We start from the raw sequence: 13,637 nt of genomic DNA, 5'->3' as shown, positions 1-13,637 counted from the left end.
AACAGTATTTCAACCAGATGTTCACATTTTTCTATTGTGTTTGTGCTTCCATTTATTTCACAACGATTTGGGGGTGCTTAGTGCTTTGCAGTGTTTCAAAACCAGAGGAATGTGGAATTCAGGCTTTGGTGCCCATTCCTGCACAGTCCTGTGAAACTCAATGGAAGATGGTCTTAGAAATAACCACTGCATACTAACATTCTACTAGAAGGACTGCTTGTGATCCAAATGCCATTTAATTTTTTCTTATGCTTTCATAACCTGTGGATATATGGGTTGTACATATTTTATATACACCTACTACTATTTTTAGCCAAAAGTAGTTTTGCTTCAAGAAGCTTCCATTGCATCTTTTTGGCCTTTTCCTCTGGTCTGTTACAACCTCTGGGTTGACTTAGAGCACTAACGATGTCCTTCCTTTACCCAAGTCACCCATTTATGAAACAAGAGACTGAAATGTACAGGGACTCAAGGGAAGATCAAAAGAATCTGTATCTTAAATGTCATCTTTCATTACTGTTATGCAAGTGAGAAGAGAAAAATATTTTTGCCTGTCCTCTGTATCACGGGATTTTAGACACGAAGACCTACTACATCCTGTAGATGTAGTAGCAAGATGCTAAAACAGGTTTCTTGTTAAAAACTACCATTTACTCTATTTTTCTAATGCAAGAACATCTGTGTTTTCGGGAACTGAAGTCACATGTTGCTAAAGTAAAAGCTGAAAAGATCTTTTAGTTTCCATTGAGGAAAACAGTTGAACTTCCATCTACTTCAAAGAATCTCTATATGTACTCCTGGCCATTTTAGTGGTTCTCTCTAGTAAATCTGAAGGCAAGAAGATCAGTTGTCATGGGAACTGGCAACAGATGACTCAAGAAAACAAAATTAAATGTTGGCTTGATGTCAACAGCTAATCTAGTGCCCTGCCAGCTGAAATCACAGTTAACAGGAACCATGCCTAACAAGCTGTGATTTGAACAGAGTTGCAGCCAAAGATAGAGTTTCTCACCCCATGAACAGGAGAACATTTTAAAATTTGAAACTAATAAGGGGAACTAAAAAGTTTGGGCACAGTGAAGGTTCAAAAACTTTGTTTATAATTGTTCAGTTAGACCCTTAACAGCTATAAATCAGTGTTCCTTCTTCAACTTCAAAATCATGATATCAAATTAATTACCATTTCAAGATCTGTCTGAGCGTTTTCAGAATCCATAAGGTTGATTTGTGCTGGGACACAGTCCAAAAATTGTTTCAAATTGTGGTGGTAGCCCATCTGTTATCTAGAAAATCCAATTCTTATGCTATAAGCTATTTTGCAAAGGAACATCTTTAACCATATCATTTTTAGACTTGGAATTTAAATAAATACTTTTTCTAAAGAATCATATCTAGCTTCTTTTATTCAACGTTGGTAGACTTTAGGCCTAAAGGGCTACATTAAGGACTTTAATTCAGAGAATATTAAAAAAAAAAATGTCTTTTATATACAGTAATGGAAAATACAGTCTCAGTTAAGAACAGTCCGCTAATACTTGGCTCCTCCTAGTGACTGTTAAATTAGCCCATATGGAGTGTAATAGAAAATAGAACTGTCTTGAAATAACATAAGAGTCTGTTTACATATACATGGACTATGAAAATCCATGCAGTTTAATTTATGAAAGTACAGTGGATTAATTAACTATTAAAATCTATGTGGACACTCATGTAGAGAATTAAAGTGAGCTCAATTTAATTTAGCTTCATTCTTTTCCAAAGTAAATGAACCTAAATTGAATTAAGATTACGTTAATACTAAGAGAGAGTATTCATGCAAATTTAGTGTGGTTTAATTAAGCCACTCCAAGCACACACAGATAATTTGGATTAGATTTTGTAAGCATTGCCATGTAAAAAAGCCCTTAGATGCCCTATATAGGCCTTCTGAGTTAGCATTTCACATGCATCTAGATAATTTTAAAGTTAGGAGTAGATTCATCTCGATCTACTCAATGCATCTCCAAGTTCGGAGATTCAGCTCTATCTCCAATGCATGTTTCAAGTCCACACTCAAAGGAAATGTGTCAGCTAAACCTACACAAAAAGAACTCTAGGTTTGTGAAAGGCTATATACAGGGGAGTTCAAGGGAGTGAAAATGTCCGTGTGTCTCAGTCTGCACAGAAGGGGCAGACACGTTACCTTTGCCATCTTTCTTCCCTGGAGGATGAAGCTGAGGAGCAGACAAGGAGAAGTGGAAAGAGAAATAGACTTTGCTGTAGCAACGCAGTGCCTGGTTCTTGTGTGCATCTGAGGCACTGCAGACGTGCTGCAGACAGCTTCTGCAGAAGGTAATTTCTGACTGGCCTATCATGAAGCAAAGAGGGAGTTGGGCCACAATATCATGTCTTCTGAGATTGTGCAGCTTATGGTCTTTGTTCAAGACTGTGTGCCTAAAGGCACGATTTAGCCCATATTTTGTACATAGGAGAAATGTACATACATTTCTCTTGTACAAAGCGAAATAGATGCAAGTGCAGGGCACAATTCAGCTGGCTTTTCTTCCACCACACAGACAGGTAGTGCATTGTGTGTTACTAAGAGTAAATGATGTTACAAACTATCTCACATCTAACCCTTTCATTGGATTCTGCATAGAATGCTCTATAAAGAATGTAGTTAATGAATAAAATTTAAGGTGTAGATGTTTTTTATAAAATCTTCTCTACCAGGATTGCTTATTTACCACAAGTGTTTTACTAGTTCAAGACCGCTCTGTATTTTTGGTGGATTTCTCACTTTTTCATGAGGGAGGGTCCCTGGGGAGGGTGGTGGCTCCGGAGCTGGCCGTGGTGCTGAACGGGGAGCGCTCTCTGGAGCGCGGCGGTGCCTCTGGGACCCCAGGGCTGGAGAGGGACGGGCGTTCAGGAGGGTGTCCACCACCTTGGTGTGTCTTACTCGTATTGGCTGATGGGTGTAGAGCCAGTCTCGAACTCTTACAGCAATTTTTGAGGGAGGCTGATGAAGAGAGGATGAAGCAGTCCATGAAAGCATTATTAGACAAAAATTCAGCTGATCAGCTGATTTGGATCAATGTAGAGATCATAGAATCATGATTCTCCTTTTTAAAAAAAAAAAAAAAAAAAAAGAAAAGGCAAGAGAGACTGTGAAGTAAGGCTCATCTAATGTGAAAAGCAACAGGAAAAAAATCTTAAAGGGAATTACAGTTCAGTGTTACTGCTTTTTGACATCGCTCTTTTCACTTTCTTTTATGTTGGCTGGTGAAAAAATGGTCATCCCTGTTTCAAGTGATATGGTCTGTGGGGATGAATGTTAGATGTTACAAGGATCTTACTTCAACAGGTGAGAAGAGGAGTATGTATTGTGTGTGATATTAGGTAATATCTGTAAAGCTTCCCTCAAAAGTGTATTTGGAGCTCAAAATAGTAAGTTCAATTCCAAATACAAAAATTGATCGCAAGAAGTTAAATGATTCCAGCTGCTGGTTATCAGCAATTGTTCCACTTCTGCTGGTTGTCCTTTTTGTATTCAGCCAAAATAAACCTGAGTTACTATTTCTTGCTTTACAAAAGTTACTCTAGTGGCCTAGAACAGTGGATAATTTATAGGTTTCTAAGCTTTTCTAACTTTGGTCAAGTGGAATTTTCTATTGTTCTTCAGTGTTTCTGCCTGAAAGTCAAAAACATACATTTGGGACATCTGTAAGAACATAGGTAAATAATTGATGGATGTGGACATGGTTTTTCTTTGTAAGGGTTACATAAACTGCTCATAGGATCATAGGGTGATTCAGGTTGGAAGGCATCGCAGAAGATCATCTAGTCCAGTACAAAAGTTCTTTACAAGGAAGAATTTCTACTTTGTCAGAGGATGCCATGTTTGGAAAATACACTGAATTATGAAGTTATATCTTGTGATTGCAGGAACAAGTGTATAGCATGATTACATTTCTTTGTTCTGTCAAATACTGTAAGATGAGCTCTTATTCCTGTGGAAATCAGTACCGGTGAAATAAAAAAACGCAATGTTAGATCTTTCACTTCTTTTGCAGTAGCACTTATGTATAATCAGTTTAGAGTCAAATTAGCCAGCTTTCATTCATAGAGTAATGCTTTGCTGTGTAGATAATCACAACAGTGGTCAACAGAAATACGTGTGATGTAGTGACAAGAGTGAGTCATACCGGTGGCATCTGCCCTCTGCAGCCCAGTCCCCACACCTGGAATAGCTGTAAATACTGTCACGGCACCTCACAAGCTGTGTCAATGACAGCTTTACCATCCACTGGATTCATTTACAGGATTATAATGAGTATTGATAGAAAGCCCTCGAGTTCTGACACGAGTGCAGCTGGAATACTGCATTTATCATTCTTCACCTACGCTGTTAAGACCAGGCTTAATGATTTTAATAATAGCTCAGTGTTACACTGAGTGGCTTCTGTTTGAAAAACTAACCATGAAACGGAGCTAGCACTGGTATACTCTTGAAATAATCATTTCAGCTGTACGTAAAACAGATGTGGTACTACACATTCCCCACTGGCTAAATTACGACTCCAGAGCATTGACTGTGCTGGGAATAGGAGCAGTATCTGTTCCTGACCCCTCAACATGAGGTACCTCATCTTCTCTTCCCTCTTACACTCACAGGGTAACAAAATCACATGTAAGAGATATAAGCACAAAGAAGAAACATATTTACATTTTCAGCCCTTCACCATTTTGCTGTTTTCCCCTTACAGTGATTTCTGGGCTTGGACAGGATTTTATACAATTCAGTTGCGTAACAACCTTTCAGTGAACCATTAAATTGCTTACACATAAAACAAATTTTTATGACAGATGATAAAAATAAAAAATGACAAAAGGCCTTATCAAGAAAACAAAAGGAACTTCTTGCCACATTTAAAAAACAAAAATATCCTAATTAAGGCTGATCAAGAGACACAGGGATAGCGGTATATGAATTTTGTATCTTTTGAAAAGACTTTTTAGGACATTTTAAAGATACTTCCAGGAATACACTGGAGCATCTGGTCTCTCGTTTTCTACTAACTACAACGTTTATTCTAAACCAGAAAAGGTTACAAATGTTAATTATTGAAGTAGGAACAAAGTTCTCCAAGCATGTTAAGTGCAGTCAAATGAAAAAGACTGTAAAATATGAGGAATTTCTTCAGGTTCGTGACAATAAGACAACAAATGTTTCATTCTACAGCCCTTCTAAACCTACTCTCAAAGCTTCTGGTTTAAAGAGTAGTTGTTTCCAATTTTTATGAATATGCCTCTTCTATAGGTATTCGTTAAATCTGATAGAAGAAGGTCTCAAAATTCAGTCCAAACACAATTCATGTGTATTTAGGAAATACTGAAGAAGTTACAGTCCTAATTTCACCTAATTTAAAACTGGTTCAAAAGGGATTCCTCAAATGGCAGTTTTTCTTCAGTGTGTTTCAAAGAGTCTACCGATTCTATTTGAAGAGTTCTAAAATTAGCACTTAGCGTTCTGATACACAGGCAGATTTTCACATGATCATTTTTTTCTTGAAAAACAGGAATTGGAAGCAAAACACCTTGCATTTTCAAGGTCACTTAGCCAATGTGCCCCCACCCACCCCTTCCTCAATGGGGAAACAAGATTTTTTCAGTAACCATCTGGGGCTGATTTATGCCACGTCTGTGCTACGTCAATTACTCAAGTCATTACCTGGTAACTTTGACAATTTGATCTCTTCTCATGGACAGACATTTAAACAAACTGCACAATAAGACACTGGCAGATGAAATGTTGCCCAGCTTTAATGAAAGGGCTCACCATTTGGTACCAGCAAAGAATATTTTACATTTTAGCTGTAATCCAAAGATGATCTATGATCTCATAAATAAATTAATGTTTTTTAGTCAGTCTTTTGGGGCCAGTCTTTTTTCAGTGGTGCCCAGTGACAGGACAAGAGGAAAGGGGCACAAATTTATACCTAAGAAGTTCCATCTAAACATGAGGAGGAACTTCTTCACTTTGAGGGTGGCAGAGCCCTGGAAGAGGCTGCCCAGGAAGGTGGTGGAGTCTCCTTCTCTGGAGACATTCAAACCCACCTGGACAAGTCCCTGTGCAACCTGCTCTGGGTGGACCTGCTCTGGCAGGGGCTTGGACTGGATGATCTCCAGAGGTCCCTTCCAACCCCATGTGATTCTGTGATTCTAACACAGAAATACACTGACAGCTGAAATGTAGAATATTATAGCCAAAACACATGCATACGAGTTTACATGAAACGTTTCAAATGCTTTACGAAATTCACATACTTAAACTATGTTTGCTGTGAAGAAGCTTAACAAAAAACTTAGTTCTCCAGTATATGGAAAACATGGAAGTGTATGAAGGGAGTTCAGATTCTTAAAGAGGTATTTAAAAAAAAAGCATGAATTCATTGTAGAGTTTATTTATCCCTGCAGTGGAAGTTGCTGGAGGTGCTTCATATATAGAAGTGTAAAACTGAGAGTTCTGAGTCTCATGCAGAAAGGCAAGATTAAAGTCTGGGTTCTATTAAGGAAGAAAAGTTCTGTTTTATTTATGGCAATAGAAATTCTGAATCTGAAATTAAGCCATTCCAAGCTTTTGGGGAATTTTGCCCATCAGCAAGAGTACAAAACATCAACTTTCTCAGTATGTTCATTCATTTGTTAGATCAGTCCTGTATCAAGTCTCAACTTGCCGTGGTGCCCTCCAGCACATCCTGAGAGGCCACCACACAACTGCTCCATGGGATAACAGTCCGTTCTGATGGCCTAAAGACTTCTAAACAAGAAAAGATCTTTTATATTTTTCAGCAAACTATTTAAGAAGCTTTTGCAAGATTTTTAAACTTGTATGCCTAAATTTCAAGTACTTAGAAGCTTAGCAAATGTGGTTTTAAAACTCAAAGAAGTATGTTTGCGCATAAGGCATCTCACTGACAGATGAATCCTATTAACCTTGTTAAGACTACATACTTAAATTTAAGCACGTTTGGGAACTTTGCTGGGTCAGAGTCTTTAATTTTTAATAGACATTTTGTTTAATATTTTTTATTTACATTTGAAAGTTAGGCCTTTGGTTGTCATAGCTTTTTCAGAACTTCAGTAAGAAGAAGGGATGGCTTCTGTATGCAGAATGGTGAGACAGTCATTTTCTTTTTTGAAAATCAACTAAGGACTTCAGTATAAGCAGGGAACGTGCTTTTAGATACGAGGATGTTTGCCCTTTTCCTTGTTCAACTTTATCTTACACTTTTCCCTGTGTTACCCAGCTGTCCATATTCTGATCAGAGGCTTATTTACCTGCCCAATCTTAGCATTGCTCCATTGAGGAGCAATTAGGAAAAGGCTAGTCCTGCAAGCAACCAGGGGAGAGACTTACAAGATGACTCAACATCCTTCTCTCTCTTACGATACAGCACAGGGAGATCATTAGACTTTGTAGCACACGCCTGAGAGATTATGAAAGGAAGAATTTACTGAGTAACAGCTAGATTGATGGCCAGATACTGATGGGTCAGGATAATGCTCATTAGTAAATGAAATACTAAAAGTAAAATCGGGATTTTTTTTTCAACTTGCCATTCTATTTGATTCTCTAAGATATCCAATCTCTTGTCACATTACAGACATAATTACATAAAAACAATCAGGAAACACAGATTTATCAAAAGGCAAAGTTCCCAAATTTCTGGGCTGGCTCCCCATCTTGAGAGAGTAAGGTATTTCTGAAATGCAGGAAAATTTCTCAGAAAATGTAAGGAAGTACTTAGCTATTGTTATGCCATTGACATTAATTAAAAGACTCCCAATGATGTTAATAGTCATTGGAACAGTACTTCATTTGACTTCTTCCTTAAAGCATCCCTCGGGCAATAAGTAGCAGGGTGTCCACTGAACTCCTGCTTATGACAGAAAGTCTCTGCCTCTCTTTTATGTATGTTCATTGAGTTAAAATAAATCAATCTTATATTACACATACAGTCAGTGCACCTTTTTCAGAACAAGCATTTTACCTCAGATGCAACGGATCATTCAGTCACTGACTAAACTATTCTGGAAAATAAATGTGGGAGGGTGTAGAAGATGCATGAGAAGACTCAGTAAGAGAAAAAACTATTAATACATATTTCATGGGAAAAAAAAAAAAAGGCTGATTTAGTTTAAATTTGTACGATTTTTAAAAAATTATTTAGGTTTTCTCCCTAGATTTTGGAAGTTCACTAGCCATTTTAAGAGCAAGAGGTATGCTCTGTGGAACTGTTTGCCAGAACACTATTTCAAGAATTACATGACCTAATATCTACAGAAGCAGACAGTGCCCAGTTTATTTTAAAAGTATGTTCCTTTAGAACTGAAAAATTATAACTTTGGAATACGGGGTTAATGTCCAATATTTCAATCTACTAACAGATGTAAAATGATACTGCTTGATTGCAGGGACAAGGTATTTCTGAGCAGTCAACAAAGAGCTGAAGCAGCTGCAGGATGAGGTTTCCACAAAGAACTGGGAATAGTGATGATGCTGGAAAGTGCAGAGGAATTCCCATCCCCGTGGGTTTGGCCAGTTCTGCGCAGACACCTTGCAAGGAACTGTCTTCTTGGACAAGAACTGGTTTTCACTTTGATACTTTCTGCATCATTGGCACAGAGTGCTTGAGCAGAACAGTCACTGCGGGTTTAAGGCTGCTCTTGCCTTCATGCAAGAAAGCCAGTGGTTTTAAATTTAGATTGTAATAATATGTTCCCAGTGACAAAGTAACGCACAAAAGCGTCCTGAGATCTGGCTTGCTTGAAGTTTAGAGCAATGCAGCTGTTCCCTGAGAGTCCTCTCCTGTTTCTTTTAAATCTGGAGCATCTGCCTTTCCAAAACACTTCAGTGTTAAGTCTCCCTAATGAAGGCATTTAGGATCGCAGGAAGGAAAGACTGTTTTCCTGCCTTCTGGGAAGTATGGTTAAGACTGGGTGGGGAACCATATGAAATTTAAATATTCTAGAAAAAAATAGTAAGGGAAAAGCCCAGAACAGGCTTTCAGTACTGTAATTTAAGCTGGACTCTTTTCAAACAGCGCTGAAGCGGTTTGCTGACAGTGCTGTAAGACAGAATTGCCTTGGGAGAAGGGAACGGCAGGTTTGATGTGGCTGACCCAAAGTTCCAGCGGGGCTGGAGGCACTTTAACGACCAAAACATCTCCAATGTGTTTGTTTCTGGTGTAAAACCAAGTTTAGAGGTCTCCTCCAGCATTTCCAAGGAAAAATCCATACTGGCTAAACAGTGACTTCCAGCTCCTACAGCAGAGAAAAAGAGAAACTTTTGCAACAAAGAGAAGTCGATTTGCAGATTTTCATCTGGTTCTTCATTTAGAAAACTGAGCCCAATTCTGAGCATTACGTGGGTTTCACAGTTGCATACAGTGTGCTATTAATGATCCAGGCGCCTGTCAGTGAAGACATGATTTTCACGGTTAAAATAGGAAATGCATTCAGCTGTTTTACATAATATCAACAGACCTGGATAGAGCCCAGAGGGTCCAGCCCCGTATTCCTGTGTGGCTTGGAAAGGAGAAAGTGGAGGAGTTTCAAGGGAGAACGGTAACAGAGGGTGAAAGGAAAGAACCGGTTTCTTCCTGGGCTCGAGCTGCTGCATCCCGTGTGCTCCCAGCAGCAGCACCCGAGGTAAGGAGCAAGAACAGAAGAAATGAATAGAAAAATGGATAAATACTTATTTCCTGCTACTCATGCCTTATTTTGTTAAACTCTCTATCGCGTTTACTTGGAGTTTTAACTGAGGTGAGTGGGCATTATGTACCCTAAAGCTTTGGGCATCTTTAAAATATTTCTGAGCTTCTATATTGAGGGCATGCAGGTAGCTTTTAACATTAAGGAATTAGGATATTTTGCTTGTGATACAATATGTAAGAATGTGTTGTCTCTGTGATCATGAGGAACATAGAAAAAAATATTCCCTGGCTGTCTTTTAGCTGAAAAAGTAGGATTGTTCTTTCATGCTTTGTGCTCCAAAAATCATATATTTCATAACCATGAATGTATTCCTCCAAAACGAGGAATCAGTGACGGTGCTGGCAGATTAATTGCATAACTGTCTGTTACACATGCTTCATTGCAATACTGCTCTGTGCCCGTTTTCCATAGGAAGAGGGATTTATGCCTCCAGTTCTGTTGCAGAGAAGCTGGGGGGGGCAGGGAATGGGGAATTTTTCCCACAGCAAGTGTCATGATGCTTTTTAGTTGAGTTGTGTATTGGATTGTGGTCTCTTTCCTCCTGGCTCTGATGAGGAAAAGTCTCCCTAAAAAATCCAATGGTGTAAGAAAGTTTATTGCTGTAAAACCTTTAAATCTGGTCAGGGAATCTAACAGTTGTCCAGCATGATTATGATTGCATTTTGCTGTGTAGTTTGAAGATGCAGAATGTTTTTGTGCTACCTAGTACTTCAGATATTGATGTATATTCATTTTCAACCTACAACTGAAAATCAGTTGAAAAGAAATGTAGTATTTTGTAAAATCTGAATTTTTTCAGAATGTATAAAACAAACTATTAGGGCATTCAGAAGGAGATCCTTTTTTATATTAATTTGGATATGTATTATGATTAAAATAAAGTGCCTGGTGAAATTAAATTCACATAGTTAAAAAAAAAGTCATCAATTCCCTTCCTCTCTCACTCTTCCTACACATTATTCATCTGGTATGTAAAAAGCTGTTCTGTGGCTTCCACACAAAAGCAAAGTGAAAAGAAAGCCAAAGATGTTTTAGTTAAATAACGATTATTCTTCAGGATCCTTTTAAAGCACAAAACAAAATGTTCTCCAGATACCGAGAAAACACCACATACGTAGTTTCAGGTAATTACATGTTATATACTGGAAAGCCACTATATTAAGAGTGCATTATTAAGATTTTAAAGGCAAGCACTACAAACTTAGGAAATACAGAATTATGGTTGCCTATGCAACCTTCGTTCTGTTCCCTGTACATATGCATCATGATGCAGCCTTTAAGTGCATCATCGCACACATTTTTCACCAGTAATCTATGAAGGCAGAAGTATTCATATATTCAGAAGATTTTTTTTAGTGCCTATCCCTACAGTACCTGCTCCACAAAAGCCCTAAGTAGCATGGGGCTGGCCACCATACATCCATGAGGAGTGTGCAGAGCATCAGAGACAGCTTTAAAAATACTAATTTTGACTGCCTCACTTGAGACGCGCAGGCTATGATTTTCCAGAACCACTAGATAAGGCAGCATTTTATATACTTAGAGAATAATGTCTACTAAATTCTCTTGTGGATTCTTACCTACCTGAAGATTTGCATGGCAGCTGTATTTTCAGGATGAGCACCCTGTTTAAATGATTACTCCTTCCCCGCCGACCAGGCTGGCAGGGGTAGGAGAGAAGCCAGTTCTCCAAGGCCTTCTCCATCTACCTCTTCCCACAGTTCCCTGACCCATCACAACTTTTGCAGCAAAGCCATCACACAGTTTCTCAGTGAATGACTCTAGAACGGCGCATTCAGGTTATCTGGCCAACAGCACGCACGTATGAGTTCTAGTAAAGACTTCAGAATAGATATTAAACCAGCCCCAAACCTTCTGCCACCCATCAGTGTCTCATGAGCAGCATTTCAGCCAGCAGCTGTGCTGCAGAGAGGAGCAGGGTCACGGAACTGAACAGCAGACAGGAATGAAGATGAACCCTTTACCAGCACCCGTCAGGTATTTTCCAATAGAGAAACACTGGTCTGAAACCTTGGATTCCATTTGATGACACTGTGCTCTGAGATTAACTTTTTTCTTTCCCCTTTAATCTCTCCAGCTCAGTTTTGTCTCTATTGACATTTTGTCTCCAAGTCTTTCTCTCTTTCGTATTTCTAGGCCTACACGTCACCATTCCCAGGCATCATTTCTCTTCTCTTAAATCTAACCCTGGGACTGAGTTTTAGGAGGTGTGCTTTGAAGGCAAAGCCAATTAAGGAGTTGTTCTGCCTTTAGTGGTTTGTTTCCATTCCCAAATGGAGCACATCATCCTGCACTCAGCTGCTTGTCCTTCATTTTTGCCCATAGTGGTTTCTGAGGCAATGTTGTGAAGTGTAGCACTGAAATAACCCGGGTTAAGAGCATCCTTTAAAAGAGAAGTTAAATTATACACATTAAAGGGATAAGGAGACTTTCAGTGGCTCTTGGGGGTAACATCTTTTTTAAGTAAACCTAGATAAAAGTATTTTAATCTCCCTTTAAATGAACAATATGGGTTTTGCCATTGGATTTAGAGTGTTAGTCAGTAGACTGAATCTCTAACGGGTAATTCCCAGTACCACCAGTCCTCATGCCTGTCATCATCTATGGTGGGTATGTTGTAAGCACTAAATGTTATTCACAAGAGAATGCTATGAATGCTGTATTATTATTGATATTATGAGTTGATAAATTATACTTGATTAATTTATGGATTTCAAACATGTGGAAATGGTTTGTCCACCACCAACCCCTTGTTTCTGCTGGAAATCTGGCCCTATTTTGCAATTATAAAGCAAGCCTGAGTGAACACAATGTGATTTATGTAGTTTTGGGAGGGTTGAAAAGGAGTAATTTGCAGTAGACCTCACATGGGCAGCATCATGGTATTTTCTTCAGCATGGTCTTGTCACAGTGTCATCTGCCCAATCAATACAACTTCAGACTTTTTTCCTCACTCTCCTTGTGGTGCTAGAGGTGAGCAAATCTACCCGAGAGGGGCTCAAAGAGTTCCAGTTTTGCGCTAGTATTTTGCTGTTCTGTGGTTTCCACCCAAACAACTTAACAGGCTCTTGTGGTAAAGAGGGTGGAGTACAAAGCTGTTTGGAGGAAGAAATCTACTAACCTGGGGAAATAGAAATGTTTTTCTTTATGGACATCATCTGAAATCTGACTAAGCACATAAGGTGTGAAAATTCCAAAGGCCCGCGTGATGAACTGAATTAGATTGCTCTTTGATTTGTAGCAGTCACTTTACCTTATTATTGCGTTTGCTTTTTCCATTTCTAATCTCCGAAAGCCATGTCTGTGAGAGGTAGCTTTGCAATGGTAGGCCATTTTCCATCCTTTTTTGCATCTCAGAATAAAGACTCATTTTCCACTAAAGTAGCTGTTTTAGGAAGCTAATAGTGAAATTTCTTTAACTGAATTAAATGAATGACTGATCTGATTTAGACAACAGTTCCTACTGTGACCTGGGAAAACTCTCTCATTGTTTCCAAGAATTTTTTTAAAAAGGTTCTATTTTAACATAAAAACTTTTAAAATTGTGGAATTTTTCATGGCACAAGTAATTCTGTTACTATCTATTTCTTTCATTTGATGTATATTTTTTTACTTACTTAATCTGCCCTTGAAAAATTGTTTTGGAAAGTGTTTAGTTCTCTGTGGTAGGAAAAAATGTTGTGGTTAGAATACTAGACTAAGGAAAGGATCTGTTCTATATCCAGTTCTTCCAAACTTTGGAAAAATCATTAAAATCTGTGCCACAATCTGTCTTGTAAAGTTTGACTAACCCTTTTTTTTTTTTTTTTTAATTTTTAAACTGCAATCCAAGAAAAACATTCTTGTTTATCAATTTT

At 38.4% G+C, this 13,637-nt stretch overlaps 1 protein-coding gene across 2 annotated transcripts in view; it reads left to right on the top strand.

The window, feature by feature from the left end:
• The first annotated feature begins 9,502 nt into the window (after positions 1-9,502).
• The window catches only part of PHACTR3 (phosphatase and actin regulator 3), a 71,117-nt gene continuing 66,982 nt past the window's right edge, over positions 9,503-13,637 (top strand). The window contains exon 1 of one of the 2 annotated variants that reach the window (XM_014957117.1): positions 9,503-9,693. The gene's annotated coding sequence lies outside the window, so the exon portion shown is untranslated. The remainder of the gene's footprint in view (positions 9,694-13,637) is intronic. The other variant, XM_014957125.1, reaches the window with a different exon arrangement.

The sequence above is a fragment of the Calidris pugnax genome, unplaced genomic scaffold, assembly GCF_001431845.1.
Source record: "Calidris pugnax isolate Ruff unplaced genomic scaffold, ASM143184v1 scaffold50, whole genome shotgun sequence".
Lineage (NCBI taxonomy): Eukaryota > Metazoa > Chordata > Aves > Charadriiformes > Scolopacidae > Calidris > Calidris pugnax.
Note: the sequence above shows the minus strand (reverse complement) of the source record. Positions and strands in the feature narration are given on the sequence as shown.